Source organism: Ambystoma mexicanum, chromosome 5p, assembly GCF_040938575.1.
Source record: "Ambystoma mexicanum isolate Mex_15411 chromosome 5p, UKY_AmexF1_1, whole genome shotgun sequence".
NCBI classification, from domain to species: domain Eukaryota; kingdom Metazoa; phylum Chordata; class Amphibia; order Caudata; family Ambystomatidae; genus Ambystoma; species Ambystoma mexicanum.
Window position 1 is genome coordinate 901,597,864 of NC_090930.1, and position 16,406 is coordinate 901,614,269.

A 16,406-nucleotide genomic window follows, 5' to 3' on the forward strand; every position below is an offset into this window, starting at 1 on the left:
CCAAAGACCCTCCACCTCAGCTGCACGCATCAAGACACGGCAGCAGCACAAATCAGGTGGCAGCACAGAGGAGGGAACATCAACAGGCACCCCAGCAGCCAGCATGCCCACACCACCACCACCACTGGTCCCCCCAACGGATGCCACAGAAGGCACTGCCTCTGGTGGCAGCAGCACCATAGGTGACACCCCATTGATGGCAGCATGCTCCGACACAGAAGACGGGGATGTCGAAGACAGATCCATCCATGACCTGTCCCAATCCCCCTGTCTGTCCCATCCCGTACAACATGAGGATACCACGCAGGGGCACCCACAAGACGACGACTGGCCATCCCCCACAAGCCCTGTGGCAAGGCAACATGAGGTCAACAGCCCCTCTGTGACACCCCCGCAAATGGCCATGGCCCAGCAGAGGCAACAGTCCCTCGACCAGTTAATCGTGCAACAGCAGCAACTGGCCACGCTCCTCAAGGACCATGCCGATGAATGTGGGGGCACTAAGGCAGACATAGAAACATCAACTGAGACACTTAGGGCAGAAATGGAGAGAGGTACAGAGACACTAAGGGCACAAATGGAGAGTAGCACCGAGAGCCTGGGAGTCCAAATGGAGAGAAGCACCGAGAGCCTGAGGGGGGAACTGCATGCGACGTCCAAGGACGTATGTGCCGAACTTGCCGCAGTGCGCCGTGTGCTCACTGAGCTCTCGCAAACCCTTAGGGACATGCATGGACGTGAGCAGGCAGAGACATCATCCGTTGCAAGTTCCGTCCAGGGCAGCCCCCAACGTAGATCTGGGAGGAACCTGCGCTCCACAGGCAGGGGTGCCCCTGATACCCGCAGAGGGGGCTTGCAATAGCGACTGCCCACTGACAATGAGCATCTTTGGACACTGGTGTTCGGGGGGGAGGTAGGAGGGTGGAGGGGGTGTGTTGGGCTCACTTGGGTGGCGGGTCGATAGGGTGTTCAACATGATATCACATATGCCATAAACAGTGCACGATCAACCAATGAGATGTGTGGACATTGATCTTTGTGTACTAGGCCATCATAGGCGTACAGTCCATATTGTGCATGTCCCAGACACACACAGTGCCACGAGTCCCGTGTCCATGTATCAGCCACCAGGCGTGAGTGCTAGAAGCATACATCAATGAGATGCTGACGAATGTCACGGCCCTCCGGTGCCTCGCAGACTCCTTGAGGTGCTGCCACATCCCCGCCCTCATCATGACCATCATCAGGTGCTTGCAGTTCTGCGTCAGGGGGCATGGGCACATTTCTACGTACGCACATGTTGTGGAGCATGACACATGCCATCACCATCTTTGCAACCTTCTCATGGCGGTACAGGAGTGCCCCGCCAGACCTGCTGAGGCAGCGGAAACGACCCTTCAGTAGGCCGAATGCCTGTTCTATGACTACACGGGTACGTGAGTGGGCATGGTTGTAGTCCTCCTCATGCTGGTCCCGTGGGTTCCGGACTGGTGTGAGGAGCCATCTCTTCAGTGGATATCCAGCATCACCTGTATGTGGACGAGAAACGTATGATGTGGAATGCCATTGCTACGTACGCACACCCCCCCTCCCCCCTTCCTGCCAGGTCATTGCCGAATCACATACCCCACATTATCATGCATGTAATGAGACTCACCGAGTAGCCAGGATCTGTTCCCTGCGTGTCGCTCCATGTAGCGTGGTATTGTAGAGTTCCTCAAGACCATAGAATCATGGGTTGATCCAGGGAATCGGGCACAACAATGTGTAATGATCCTGTTGGAGTCACACACCATTTGTACATTCAGAGAATGAAATTGTTTTCGGTTGCGGTACTGGGCCTCCATGGCATGTGGGATGACCAATTCCACATGGGTGCAGTCGATGGCACCAATGCAACCCGGTATGCCGGCAAGTGCATGGAATCCCACTTTTGTGTTGGTAATTTCCTGCTCCGAGCGTGGTAGGGAGATGTAGTCGTCTGCGTGCTGCAGGAGGGCATCGAGCACTTGCAATAGTGTCCCTGAGAACAGTGGCTGAGAAATGCCATGCAACTGTCCGACTGTGTGCTGGTAGGTGCCTGTGGCCAGGAAGTGTAGTACAGACACCACCTTCAGTAGGGGTGGGATGGCGGTTGGGCTGTCTATCATGCTGACAAGGTCAGCCTGTGTCATGTCCACAATGGCGGCTATGGTGTCCCGGTCCAGACGGTAGAGGGTGTGGATCTGCTCATCAGTGAGGTTGAACGGATGTGCTCGGAGGCGTGGGATTGCGGGCTGCCTGCGTGGTGGTAGTGGCTGTGCTGGCGGCCCTTGCTGGCCCTGCCTTGCCCTCCTCCTCCTCCTGCGTCTCCTCCGTGCGGCCGGTTGTAGTTGGTGTTCGTCTTCTTCCTGGAGTTGGAGTACTTGCAGTGCTATCAGGTCCCCCAGGGCCAACATCGCGAGTCCTGCCGGTAGCATTTCGGTGTGGTTGTGGGAGGAGACTGGCTGTGCAATTTATGTGTTTTCAGGCTGTATGGCCTCCACCTGTGGTGATTCATTCCACCTGTGCAAACTGCTCTCCCCTTTGGCCGAGCACGTCCCGCACACAACGCTGCAATTCGGGGAATGGCATCTTGCTATTGCAATCATGTATTTGTACCCGATGGCCGTGTAACATTGGTTGATATGTTCATTCTGCTATGGTCCCATTGTTTCACATACTATCTGTGCAGTCGCGAACAGACTTGTGAAGGGTCAGTGGTACGTAGTACTCGAGTAACGGTGGGCCCTCATGCATCACTGTACCGAGTTGCAACGACGGGCGGGGCGTCCCATTTGTGGGTGAAGGCAGTTGCCATTTTCACACACAGCCGCACTAGATGGATTAATTAGTGATTTCAAACGGCCACAGATGCTTCTTCGACGTGATGTTGCAAATGAGGAATTCGAAGGGCGGCGCTTTCGGTTTTCAGCTAGCGGCGGGGAAATGCCCACAGGTCTGACTGCAAATATAACGTACTATTGTTCAATGTCCTTGGGACAGGGGCCATGGCGAGGATGCAATGATTGATATGAATGGTTTGGGATGCGCAATAGCGACGTGGGCGATGAGGCCGGACGTTCCCAAATACATGTTACTTCACAACACTGGCATTACGGGCTGGGGCACTGTGGATTTTGCAGGCTGCATAACGCACAGACTCAATGGATATTTCTAATGTTATGTGAGTAAATATTCAGGCGTTTTAATCCCGGGATGAGGGAATGATGAATGGATGCATGGGCAGGTGATTTGATACAGAGTTTGCCATGTACAGGGCTTCTTGGAATCTATCCGCCTCCCCTGCGCTATGTGATGCAGGGCTGCCATAGTGGGACCATCGTCTATCTGGCCTTGTTGGGCCCTCCCTGTCTCGACGCGCCCTCAGACACTTGTGTCCATGCACGTTACCAATCCCATCTGATGGATTCTGTTTTGACAGACGCATGCACAGGTACACTCGTTTGTGATGGTGTTTACACCTCGATATAGATAGTTATGAGTCGCAAGTGGTTTTTGGGTGGTGATGAACCTTTGGAGTGGGCTGGCATGCATATGGCTGTGGATTTAGTGTGATCATTGAAGTGAGTTGTTCGAATGTAGTTCTGATGGCCATTCTGTTCTTTTTCTTCTCTTTTGGTTGACAGGTATCTCCTCCCCTTTTGCCACTGCCATCTGTATGCCACTCCTGCAGATGGGTTTTACTCCCGACACCTGCTGCTTCGTGTTAATCAGTGGAGCAGCATTACGATCTTATGGGACGATCGCCAATGGGCCACATGCCCTTACGCAGTACTGGTGGCTCGGAGCAACATTTCGGCCTTTCAGCTGGACTAGTGCCTCCCCATTGGGACGGCCCTGCGGTTGTGTGCGCTTCCATGTTGCCTTTTCGTACGTGAATGTGGCTCTGTGTACCATGATGGAACAGGGCGTCACACAAGTAGTGGCTGGTCATTTCTTGCGGATGCAGCCCACAATGGTGAAATGTGTTTTGGAGTTCATGGCCTGATGGCTGTATGGGCTTGGTGATTTTGTTGTGCATTAAATTTCTATTCTGATTTGGCCCGTGTAGCGTTCTTCTTTGCAAGTGATGTGGCATATTCCTATTTGGGGAGCGATGTATTGTGAGGAGATCTGCATTGGGTTCCAGCTTCGGAGTTTAGTTGCGTGGTACTGTACTGGACCCGTTTGCCTACGGAGCCCAGTGAGGTCAGGGATGGGGGCTGCCAATATGACTGTTTGAATGTTGTCATGCTCAGGGGCGGGGGATTGGGTTTTGTGTAACAGATGCCGGTCAGCCAGGTGGACTGGTGGAATGATGTGATTTTCGGAATATTGCTGGTCACAGGTGCCTGTGTTTGCGTGAGTTTCTTGGTGGGGGACTGTGGTCATGTCCATTGGGATGGCTTCTGTATTCGTGCCATCTGTGCCCTGCAGCTCCCATTGGCCCCTCTTGTGTTTCATTTGTTCGTTGGCATGCATGGGTGACTTGTACATTTCAATGGTTGCATTGTGACTTCATTGCACCTACGGGGAGTTGTACTTTGTGGGCAGGGAGCGGTGTACAGGCACTCAGTGGGGCCGTTTACGGTTGATTCGCGATGCCGTACTTCTCACCATGGCGGAATGGTTCATTCCGCCATGCTTGATGGCGTTAGGTACATGTCCGCTAGGGTCGGAATTGGCGTACCCTTGCGCCATGGTGGTGTTTACGGTTTGGCATGGCGCGCGCGCGCGTGCTTGGTGCAGTTAGCGTTGGCGTTCACTACGGTGTCGCTAATGGCTTTGTACTTTGCGGTGACGGGTCATAGTCGCAGCGAGCGCTATTCGATGGCGGTATTGCATTTCCGCCATCGTTTTCCGAATTCCGCCAGGGTCGTAATTGCATTTTATTAGGTCTTTTATTAAAAAAGGTGATTATTTCCAGATGTATTTTAAAATAAATATGTTTTTGGTTCCTAGTGATTTAGTACTGTGATTGAAATTCCATTTTGTCTTCTCTTCTTAGGTCAATTCCATGCCCTTCATTTGAACGTTCCTATTTCCATCGATGAAGATAACCTTTAGAATTGTTGGGTAACCCCCCCCCCCCTTCTTGCTTTACCAAGGACTCTCCCACACGCCTGATTGTCTCTTAACCTGAAGCTACATTCTTTTTTCCAGTCTTCATTGTTGGCTTAGTTAGTTTCAATAAAAGTTGTTTTTACGGTTTTTTTTATAGCCCCAGTTTTGTAGTTATTTTTATTGTGTTGCATTATTTTCAGTAAAACCGATTTATATCAGTCTCCTGTTCAAAACACAAGTAACAATAATATTTGGAATCTATGATCATTTTTTGCAATGACAATTGATGCCTTATGATCTACCCATACCACTCTTTTAATGCATTGTGTGTTTTCCAAATCCTAACTTAGTTATTATTGGTTATATACGTCTTGGATTTTATAAATGTTTGAGGTGGCATGAGTATGCAGATCACATCCAACCTTATCCAAACGAGGATTAGTAATACACATGTGGCCTAAACCAATAAAGAAGCTGCATTTGCCTTGCATGTTTGCCTGGACATTCTAACCAGCAGTATCCCAAAGTGCTCATTATATTACATCTGTATGACTCACAATAGACCCATAAATATCACAACATATCTGTTATCGTTTTTTCGGCTAATCTGTTTATGATCACGGTCAGATTTCTAAAAATAAATGTCTGAGTTTTGCATTTAGAAAAATGAACAATATAAACGGTACATCTCTGTTTGCCAAGTGCTGAAACCCACCCCTTTGCTGCCTGCAATGGTACATTCCGATTTTAATTTGAATGGACTCTGGATAGTTTTTATTGATGGAATTTTATCATGCATGAAATCGTCCTAATGTTTGTTTTCATGAGTTTGTTTTCGGTGCTCTGCCTTGAACTCGTTCTTTTCCGGAAACAGGGATTGTCACAACAGTAAAGTAAACACAAGAAGGCAAATAGCTAATGAAAGACAAGACGATAAAGAATTGCAAATCTGCGAGCCAGCAACTCATATAAAAATGTGCATCCCTGCTGCGATGAAAGCCACAGTTAAAAGTGCATCTCAACGCTGTCAACGTTTATGTGCTGCTGGCAAGTGCAGAAAAACAAGTGCGAAGATCTCACAAAGGAACGAAAACATATCGGAGTCTCTTGCGTGCAAACACATCCGAGAAGGCTTGGCTACTATTGACAAAACTGTTTTAAATTAAACTTGATTCCTTAAATAAATGTGCTATTGTCCACAGGTTAAAGAGTCATGTAAAATACGATCTAGTCTCATTAATATGTGAAAGCCTCTTCCTTGGCTGTATGTTTTTGTACATTTGTTTTCCGAGGTGATGACCGGAAAAAGTGCATTTTTTAAACCAGTGATATTCATCAAACATATTCCGAATTCCTCTGACGCAAGTTCAGCGATTTGGCTAAAAACGTTAACCTACAACGTTTCAAAGGGGATAGGTGAATTGAAGAACATGGGTAGTGAAGCAGTTATGAGAAATAAACACTTTGGGGCCGATTCACACATAAGTTACCAGTAGTATCTCGAACTTACTCTTGAATTGCTACTAGAGAGATACCATTCGATTGACAAAATGTTACTAGAAGTAGCCCTGACTTACTCATGGAAAGAGATGACTATCCCACCAGTAAGTCATAGGGCCTAATTGACAGAACGTTTAGCACGGAGCAAAGTGACTTTGCACTGCAAAAATACACTTTGCACCAGGCCTAATTCACAGAGTGGCGCAAAGTGACTTTTCACTACAAAAGTACTATTTGCACCAAGCTAAATGGGCCAAATTCACATGAAAAGCACTAAGTCTGCACTACTAGCGGGGATTTAGGGTCCAATTCATAGAAAAAGTGCAATGTCCCCGGAAACTACTTAGCGCCATAAAAAACGTTGTGCGTTTGAGAATTTTTGCAGATTCTGTGTATTCATGGACACAAAGTAACCTGAGATGCAAAGAAAATAGAGTGGCGCCTGGAACACCCACAACACGAATCCGACGCAAACAAAAAACAGAACCAACTAACAACCTTTGCGCCTACCTTTGTCTCACCAACCTGCACCCTGACAAAACTGCATGTCAACCGGACAGCACACTGTTGCACCACCTACACTGTGGCCACCAAATGTACATGTGACATGGTAATAACACGCAATGAGACATATGTACAGTGCCTTTGTGCCACTGCAATAGCCACAAAGCACTGTGCATGAATGCCCTTGGATGACCGAAGTCCAAGGAATCACAGATTTGGCACAAGTATACAGAATACCTGGGTGCATTTCAGCCTTTTCACAACTAGGCAGGTAGATTGGGCTGGCAAACTCCCTGCCAGTGACCAAAGCAGAACAAGCATGTGTATGGCTGATATGAAGCCTGTCACAGAGCGTGTCACTCAGGGAGACTGAAAATGTGTGCTGCTAGACTGAACCATCAATAATGTGATCCAGCTGCATTTCAGTGGCAGAGGTGATGCATGAAATTAGAGCAGGTAGTAGGTGAGTGCAGATGTGTGCATGTAGGAGGTGACTGTAACGTGGGAAAGACGCAACAATCTGGCATATACTGGACAAGTGATGAGTTCAGCCCACCCATCCACAGGGAGGCCACAATCCACAGGACTGTTACAAAACATATGCACGGGTAGAACGAGAACATGACAAAAGTAAATGTACACACAGACATAGAGACTGCAGGAAGCGTGGAATGAACTGAATGAAAACTTGTATTAAAATTGAAGTAAATACAATAAAATGAAGGGAAGGTCCAAAGTGTCTAGGGATAAAAAATAAATAAAAGTAAAAAATGAAGCCTAATCCTAACGACTATATACATAGGCAGAGGGATAGTCTTCTTCAATCTCAAACAAAGCCTCCACTAGGGCAGAGTCACATTCCAAGTCCTCATCCCTTAGGCAGGCTTCCATTGCTTCCTGGAGGACTTGCAGGGTGGCCATAATCTGCCTGTCTGAATCTTCGGCCAACCTGCAATAAGCCTCTAGGATGATGCCTCCTCATCCACCTCAGCACCTCCTCAGCCCTGGTCACCATCACTGCAGCTTCCCTTGCACACTGCCTCTCTGCCACCAACTGCTTCTGGTAGCAACTGTACAAGGAGCACATGGCCTGGAGGGATCCCTGTGTTCCTCCTGCATCACGTGTGCCAAGTGCCTCCTCTGGGTTGAATCACCTGTAATAATCTGCCTCCTCACAGTCACCATCAGCTGCTGCTACTGGGCAAAGTCGAAGCTATGGATGTACGCCCTGCCTCCTAATGGCATTCGTTGTGGAGGTATGGCAGCTGCACTGCCCTGAAGTGCCAGCTGTTTCTTCAGTGCCTGTTTCTGTACTGGTGCCTAGTTCTTGGGACTTCACATGGGGACTTCACGTGGGGTTCTTGGGACCAACACCATGGGCAGGAACGTAGGCACAACCAGACTGGGCACTAGTGGTGGGAGTTGTGCACAGGGGGTTGTGGTAGTATGTGGCAAAGAAGGCCCCCCAGAGGCCAACTGGTGCACAGAGGAGGAAGTGAAGGAATGGGCCATTAAACTGGCCAGCCTTGATATGATATGATATGGCATTTAGAAAGTGCCTATACATAAGTGTTTCAAGGCCCGACATGGCAAGGCAGGGGAAAACAGAGGGAAGACAGAGACAGTGATCTTACTAGGCCAGGCGACATTGAGATTGTGCAAGTGCAGGGGAGGGGGGAAGGGGAGAAGTGCGGGGGATAGGGGAGGGGGCAGTGCAGTACAAAGGATAACAGTAAAATAAATAAAATGAATAAAAAACAACAAATAAAAAGTGCAGCCAGCTGATGGCAAGTGCAAGGGTAAGTGCAAACATCAGGTGTCAAGTGGTAGACGGGGGCTGTAGGGATACAGAAACAGCCCCCAAGTGCAAGGGTTGCTGGGAGGGCAGTGCAGGTGTGCAACTGGCAGGGAGGGGACCTGGGTCTGAGTTCAGAGGGTAGCCAGGTAACCAGTGCAGCTTCAGTTTTAGCCAGGCTATCAGCAGGGGAGAAGATGAGAGAAAGCAGAAAAAAAGAGCAAGGTCTGAGGTGATTCTGGAACCAGAGATGGTTCTCCTAAAGTTTCAGAGAAGCACAGTGGCTATTCCAGAGGGAGGCCCCAGCCGAACGAAGAGCTCTACCACCAACTTGTTGCTTGGAGAAGCAACTGACTCTGAGGGAGTTGGATGCGGATGAGCGAAGAGATCGAAAAGAAAGATATTTAGGAAGAGAGAGTTTAAGGTATTGAGGTCCCAGTTCCCAGAAAGCCTTATGGACAATGCAGAGGGTTTTGAACTTACGATAGCAGCCAGCACCTACAAAACTTCTATCCTCAGGGCCAAAAAAGAAATCTATGACAACAGAATTGAGAACGCCAAATCTAAAACAAAAGAGCTCTTCAACATCCTCAGGCAACATTGTTTGCATCCTAAGCGGAACAGGATGCAAACAACGGGCCCGTCATTAATGGGCCCGTTGTTTGCATCCTCCCCATTCCCATTGAGCCCTCTGGGGGCTCAAGTGGGAATGGGGATGTACAGGGTCTGGGTTCCTGGAATGGGAAAATACCAGGCCCTCCAAGGTCGGAATGGCCCGGTATTTCCCCATTCCAGGAACCCGGACTCGGTACTCGGAATGGGGGTAGCCATGCAGCAAATAGCGGCATGGCTACCTCCAGGGTCATAATGACACCCAATGTGTCTAATCCCCACAAAAAATTGTAACATTTACTATATTGAAAGTGGCCATACAAAAATGTAGTTTCCATATCTGCGATTTGTTGTTTGGACCGGTTACTGAGCGTGACAACGAGAGCATGGAACTTCCTGAAATTATGTGAGCTCAACTATACATATTAATTGTGCGATTAAAAACGGCATGTGGACTGTATGCATAATGACTAATTCAGCTATGTGTGAATGTGCGATTTGAACAAAATAATTCACACAGTACGTTATGTTATTTTGAATGATATTGATACTGCACACTATAAAAAACCGAGAGCGTAACTAGCGGTTTGTTTATTTGTCTAGTAATGATTGTTATTTGTTTAGTTTAGTTTAGTTTCTTTATTTATACCGTGCGCCGAACCCTGCGGTAACTGGGCGTCGGAGATATAGAGGAAGTTACAGCAGAGTCAAGACATATAAGATAATAACAGTAAGTGCAGTTGATCGGGTTACATGGTGTTCGGAAAAGGAAATGAGTACAATATGTAGTGTGTCCGACAGTGGTGGAATTCTTGTTGATGAGCCAGGACTTTGTTGTTGCTCTGAAGGTCCAAAAGGAGGGTTCTGCTCTAAGGTTCAGCGGTATACTGTTCCATTGTTTGGCGGCTTGGACCGGGAAGCTGGAGCCGCCTTCTTTTTTTAGGGAGAATTTGGGGATGGAAAGACAGTGAGAGTACAACGTTCTAGTTGGTCTGGTAGAAGTGTGTTCGATTAACTTGTCTGCCAGGTATTTAGGGGCGTAGTTGGAGAGGAATTTGTGGATGATGACGAGGGATCTGAGGGTGATTCTGTCTCGTACAGGGAGCCAATGGGAATCTTGTCTGAAGCTTGAGATGTGTGAGTGTCGCAGGATACTCAGAGCGGCTCTGAGGGAATTATTCTGTAGCACCAGTAGTTTGTTCAAATTGCGTTCTGAGGAGGCAAGAAAGAGAGTATTGAAGTAGTCCATTTTTGAAAGCACTAGCGCTCTGGCTAGTTTAATGCAGCTGGAGGGGCGAGAGGAAGGGTTTGCAGGCATTGATGAGCTTATTTGTATAAGCTGTGGAGGAGGCTGTGGTGTTCACCTGTTTTTTGAGCGAGAGTGTGGAATCTAGATAGTCCCCTAGAGTTTTAATTTCTTTGGCCACAGTGATTAGGTTACCGTCTATGTTGATAGAAGCGTAACAGGGGTCCAGTTTGTTTAGCCGTGGTTGGGAGCTGACAAGAAGGAGCTCAGTTTTCCCGTCGTTGAGGCATAAGCCGTGTTCTGCCATCCAAGCTTGGATCTCCAGGTAAAGGTTGTTGATCCGCGTGGAATCCTCTTCATATCAGCCTGAGTATTGTCAGCATAATTTGTGTATGTGACACCCAGGTTATCAAGGCGGACGAACAATAGCTTAGTGAAGATATTGTATAAGGTCCGCAAGACGCACAAACCTTGTGGGGCATCACAGAGGATGAGGATGGGGTGGGCTGAAGCCCTCAGAGAGAAGACCCGGGTGGTTCGGTCGGCTAGGAAGGATTGGACCCAGGCAGTCACCTGGTTAGAGAAAGCAGCCTGGACTGTCAGATGTTCTGTGAGGATCTGATGGTCGACAAAGTCAAAGGCTGCTAAGAGGTCAAGCGGCAGGAGAATGACTAAGTTGCCCTTATCTTTTGCCTCATCCATATGGATTTTTAAAGTCCAGGAGGGCTGTCTCTGTTCCATGGCTTGGTCTGAAGCCAGATTGTCTAAGGCCCAGGAGGTTGTTCTCTTCCAGGTGCTTCTGGATTTGCAGGTAGGCCACTCTGTCTAATATATTTAGGATGTAGGGGACGGTGGTAAATGGCCTATAGTTGGTTGGGTTATTAGTGTCTGGGTTTGTTTTTTTTTAGAAGGTGCATTACCCAGGCCTCCTTGATGCTGCTCGGGACTGAGCTCGATTTGAAGGAGGCGTTGATTAGGGCTGTTATGAAAGGGGCCAGGTTGTTGCCACCTTTCTGGATGGTGGGAGCTGGGCAGGAGTCCGCTTGGCATCTGGAAGGCTTGAGGCCTTTGATTATGCTTTCCACTTCTTTTGTTGACACCGGGGTAAAGGAGAAGGGGGGGCATTTTGGATTTTCAGAGGTGGCGGGTGGTGGAGGGTTTTGTTTTTTTGGCTAGGTTGAGCTTTTTCTGTTCAATTTTGGATTGAGGCATGGCAATTTTGTCTGCCCAGGCTATGATGATCTGACCATGTGATTGGCTAATTTTTAAGAATGGCTGTGGAACAGTTTTGATCCGCTAACCAGCCCAAGGTTCTGCCTTTGTTGTGTGTTGGAGCTGTGATCCTGAGCTTGAACCCTAGTTGGGAGATGGTATTTTCCAGGGAGAGTGCATTGGCGTCATTGGGATCTCCAAGTCCCAGGTTAAGGTCTCCTAGTAGGATGATTTGAGATCCTATTTTGGTATTGGTGGATATCTCTTCCTTGAATGAGGAGATCGGGTCTGGGGTCTGTAGATGAGGTGCAAAAGGATGATTTATGTAGCAGAAAGTTGGAACTTAGCAGACAGTAGTTCAGCGGACCAGAGGCTGGATGGAGGGGTCATTCTAAGGCCAAGGGATGTTTTGGCAATAAAGGCTACTTCTCCTTCTTTACCTTAATCCCTGTCATTCCTTAGAATTGAGTAGCCTTCTGGGATGGTGAGGGATAGAGCTGGACCTGCTGCCTGATGCAGCCAGGTTTCAGTGATGGCCATGAAATGCAGGTTGTTAACGGACACAAGCACTGCGATGTCTACTGCATGAGCGATCAGTGCACGGGCATTGATGAGAGCACCTTTGATCAGTGGGTGTTCAATTATGCCGAGGGGGGCTTTTTGGGTGTTGTCTAAGATTTGCGAGGCGCTGGCTTGAACTTGGTTATGATAAGAATGAGGGAGGTGTTTTTGATGAGAGACCTGGAGGATAAGAATTGTGTGAAGAGTCTCATGTTTCTGTCCTTCACTGGGCAAGGGTTCCAGGGTGTGGGCGGAGCAGCAAATTGGCGGTTCCATTCTGATGGGCTAATGATGCAGTTTGGCTGGTTGATTTATTTAGTATTGGCATACCCCATAGTTGTGGAGTGTGTGGGATGTTGAGGTGGGGGTGATTGAGGTAGTGGATTAGAGCGGCAGAGGGTATTGTTATAGGGTGGAGTAGGGAGAGAGTTGCCGTCAAGGTAAGAGCGGTTAAGTAAAGTTTTGCCATGAACAAACTGTTTGTGTCCAGGAGTACAGTCATAGTTGGCTGGGCATAATGGCTAGCTTGAATTGGTGGGAGCGGCTGGTTCATAATAAGCATATCAGTTCAGGTTATGCACAGTGGGCTACAATAGGCTAATTCAAAGGATAGGTGCAGTGGGCTGCAACAGAACAGTTCAAAATGGGCACAGTGGGCTACAATAGGCTAATTCCAAGGATAAGCACAGTGGACTGCACAAGAGCAGTTCAAAATAGGCACAGTGGGCTACAATAGGCTAATTCAAATGATAGGCACAGTGGGCTGCAACAGAGCAGTTCAAGATAAGCACAGTGGGCTATAATAGGCTAATTAAAAATAGGCACAGTGGGCTGCAACAGAGCAGTTCAGGTTATGCACAGTGGGCTAAAATAGGCTACTTAAAAATAGATAGGCACAGAGGGTTGCAACAGAGAAGTTCAAAATAGGCACAGTGGGCTGCAACAGAACATTTCAAAGTAGGCACAGTGGGCTGCAACAGAACATTTCAAGATAGGCACAGTGGGCTACAATAGGCTAATTAAGAATAGGCACAGTGGACTGCAAGAGCACAGTTCAGAGTTAGGAACAGAGGGTTGGTGTTTTCAGGCACATTGGGCAGGTTAACTGAAGGAGCAGAGGGCTCACACAGTGGTGGAATACAAAATTATGGCAAACAGGGTTAGGGCGTTCAGTGTTGCACAGGGTAGTATAGTGCCGGTATTGCCTGAGTTGCAGTTGATCTGACTCATTAGTCTAGGTCATGACAGGGTGTTGTAAGTGACTTCAATCCAACAATCCAACTAAGTCAATGCCTAGTCTGGGATGCCCAATGGAAGCGCTTATTCATATATTTGTATGTCAAATTCTTTGAATCTGGATGATGAACTCTTATATAACGCCCCTCTCTTTGAATGCCCCTGACCTCACTGAGCCAAGAAGTAGGTTTGTTTTGCAAATTAAAAGGTTTATTGGAAAAATTAAACAATACATCTATATCACACTTTTGTGAACAAAATAACATCTAATAGCACACTCATGAATATAATAGTGGTCAACAATGGGTAATATTACAATAGCACACTCTCTTTAATCAATGAGGAGTTGGCATAGAAAGGATGAGGTAGCAGAGAATACTTTTATGGTTTCAAGGAAATTCAAGGTGGGAAAGAATGCAACACAGAAATAAACTTGATATGATTTCAAAAAGAGATAATATGATCACTATTTCCCTTGTGACAACTCACTCCCCCCTTATGCAATAGGAAGAGATGGAAATGAGGACACACAGGTTTCAAGAATACAATTAATAATGCAGTTCAATTCCAGTTCCCCCCAGCATGCTCAGAGAAACAGGTATGATTTCAAACAGGCAAAAACTACTTTGAATTTGGATGCACTGAATGTGAAAAATATGCTAAAAATGATTTTAATTCACTAAAGGAGATTCGGGGTAGGTGATAGCTACTTTGAATTAGTTCAGGTCAACACTAGCAATGATTCATGAATGATTATCAGGTTGAAAATGAATTTAAGCTTTGTTGGAATGCTGAGGATCTTAGCTTTAAAATGAGAGTTAAATTTCGCTTCTAGAACGTGCAGTTAAAAAGATACGGATGTTTTTTTGGAGGTAGATTTTCAAAAATAAAGTCAAGATTTCAGAATGACAGATGACGCTTTTACAGATTTGAAATCACAGGATGGACACAAAATTCTGAATGCAGTTCTGGACAGGTTGAAATGGATGGGATAAGATTACTTTAGACTAAGAGTTTGGTTCTGTACAGTTCTTAGACTGAATACTCACTCCTAGTTTTGGAATAGAATGGACCTCGTCACAGATCTGGTCAGGTTTGGGCTGCACTCTCGCACAGGACGGTCTCAGGCATTGGTTCTGCTTACAGCATGGCACGGCGGTCCGGTCTGGCCTCTTGGACTGGATCAAGCAGGTTCTGGATACAGCGCTGCTTTCTGGGTCTGGATCTGGTTCTGGCACAGGGCTCTAGCCAGTCGCAAACAGCACCGGAAGGCTGTTGAATAGTTTGGTGGGGTTGCTGGATTCTGAGGCCTGCTGAGAAGGGTTCAGCTTTTGGGTTAGGCCTCTGCTTCTCCAAGGTTCTAGAGTTTGGGTTCTAGAGTTTTGGTTCTGGAGTTTGTCTGGAATCTGGAGTCTCAGGAGTCTGGAGTCTTTGTCTGGATATGGTCGGGCAGAATGCTGCGCAGGAATCGATGAGTAGTCGAAAAATGAGTGTCTCTATCTGGGTCTCAGTGGTTCTTTTTGTGTGTTTCCAAAGGGGGGTGTGGAGGCTGACTTTCTATGCCCAACCCACTAAGGATTTGATAGGTTAGAGGATTCTCTGTGCCCTGACTGGAGAATGGAATAGTGAGTCATCCTATGTCATCAGGTGCCATGTTTATGGCTTGCGGAAATAACACTCCACTTTTCATTTACTAAGAAAAACAATTTTTCATAATCAAACATGTTTCCAAGGTACACAAGTTGTTGAGAATACATGTTGAGAATACATGTACATATCACTGATTAATGAAGACAGGTCTCTGTTCAACCTTGCTCTTTCTAAGAGCTTGGGTTCAGAAATGACAACTTATTCGCGATTTTAGTGGGTTTCGCAATATTGGTTTTGACATTTTGGTCCGCTTGGCATAATTTGTTAAAAGCAATTTTATAAAACATACATTTGCTCTCAATTAAATTCACCCAGTAGTTTGTCTCTTCCCCTAGAATATGGCTTGACTCAGAGGTCACATGTCTTGTTTCTCTCAGAGCAGTGTTGTTCAGGCACACCCAAAATCAGCATATTCTATTCAGTCCCAAAGCCCCCATTGTTCCTTCCTCCAGGCTGCATGGAAAATCTCCTCCCTCTTAATCAACAGGACCTTGTGATATCCTGCCTTCTGGTGTAGAGTTCTGAGGTGTGAAGGATTCTCATAAAAGCAAACCTTTTGAAGTCTGAACTGCATCAGGCTGCCTTCTAGTCAATTGCAACTTAGTTCCTTGTGAAAAAAAATATAACATTATAAACTGAAAATAAACAACATATCTTTAATCAAGTCTTTTTCCACATTAAATCAATGTGTGGCACTCTATATGGCGTTTTGATAGACTTCTCTGCTTTGGCTTATTTAGCTTCTGCAAGACATCTCTCCTGTCAGGATTAGGAATCGCCAGCACCTGTCAGTGGCGAGCACCGGTATTGCACCCATTTTTGACACCTGTCTTTAAATCAAATGACTTTAACATGGGATTTTGTCCTAATAACATATGATTCTTGCTGATATTGTACTGATGTGGATTCTTGCAGTAGAGTAATATAGAACACCCAACAAGAAGTTGTATCCTTTTGGTGGTTTTGTGAGCCATGATTTTAGCAATTTTGACGATCAAGAATATG

At 46.9% G+C, this 16,406-nt stretch overlaps 1 long non-coding RNA gene across 1 annotated transcript in view; it reads left to right on the top strand.

Moving 5' to 3' along the window:
• Positions 1-6,741, top strand: part of LOC138481723 (uncharacterized) — a 131,548-nt gene extending 124,807 nt beyond the window's left edge. Inside the window, exon 3 of the long non-coding RNA XR_011274357.1 lies at positions 5,030-6,741. This is a non-coding gene — a long non-coding RNA (uncharacterized lncRNA). The remainder of the gene's footprint in view (positions 1-5,029) is intronic.
• Positions 6,742-16,406: the final 9,665 nt, after the last annotated feature.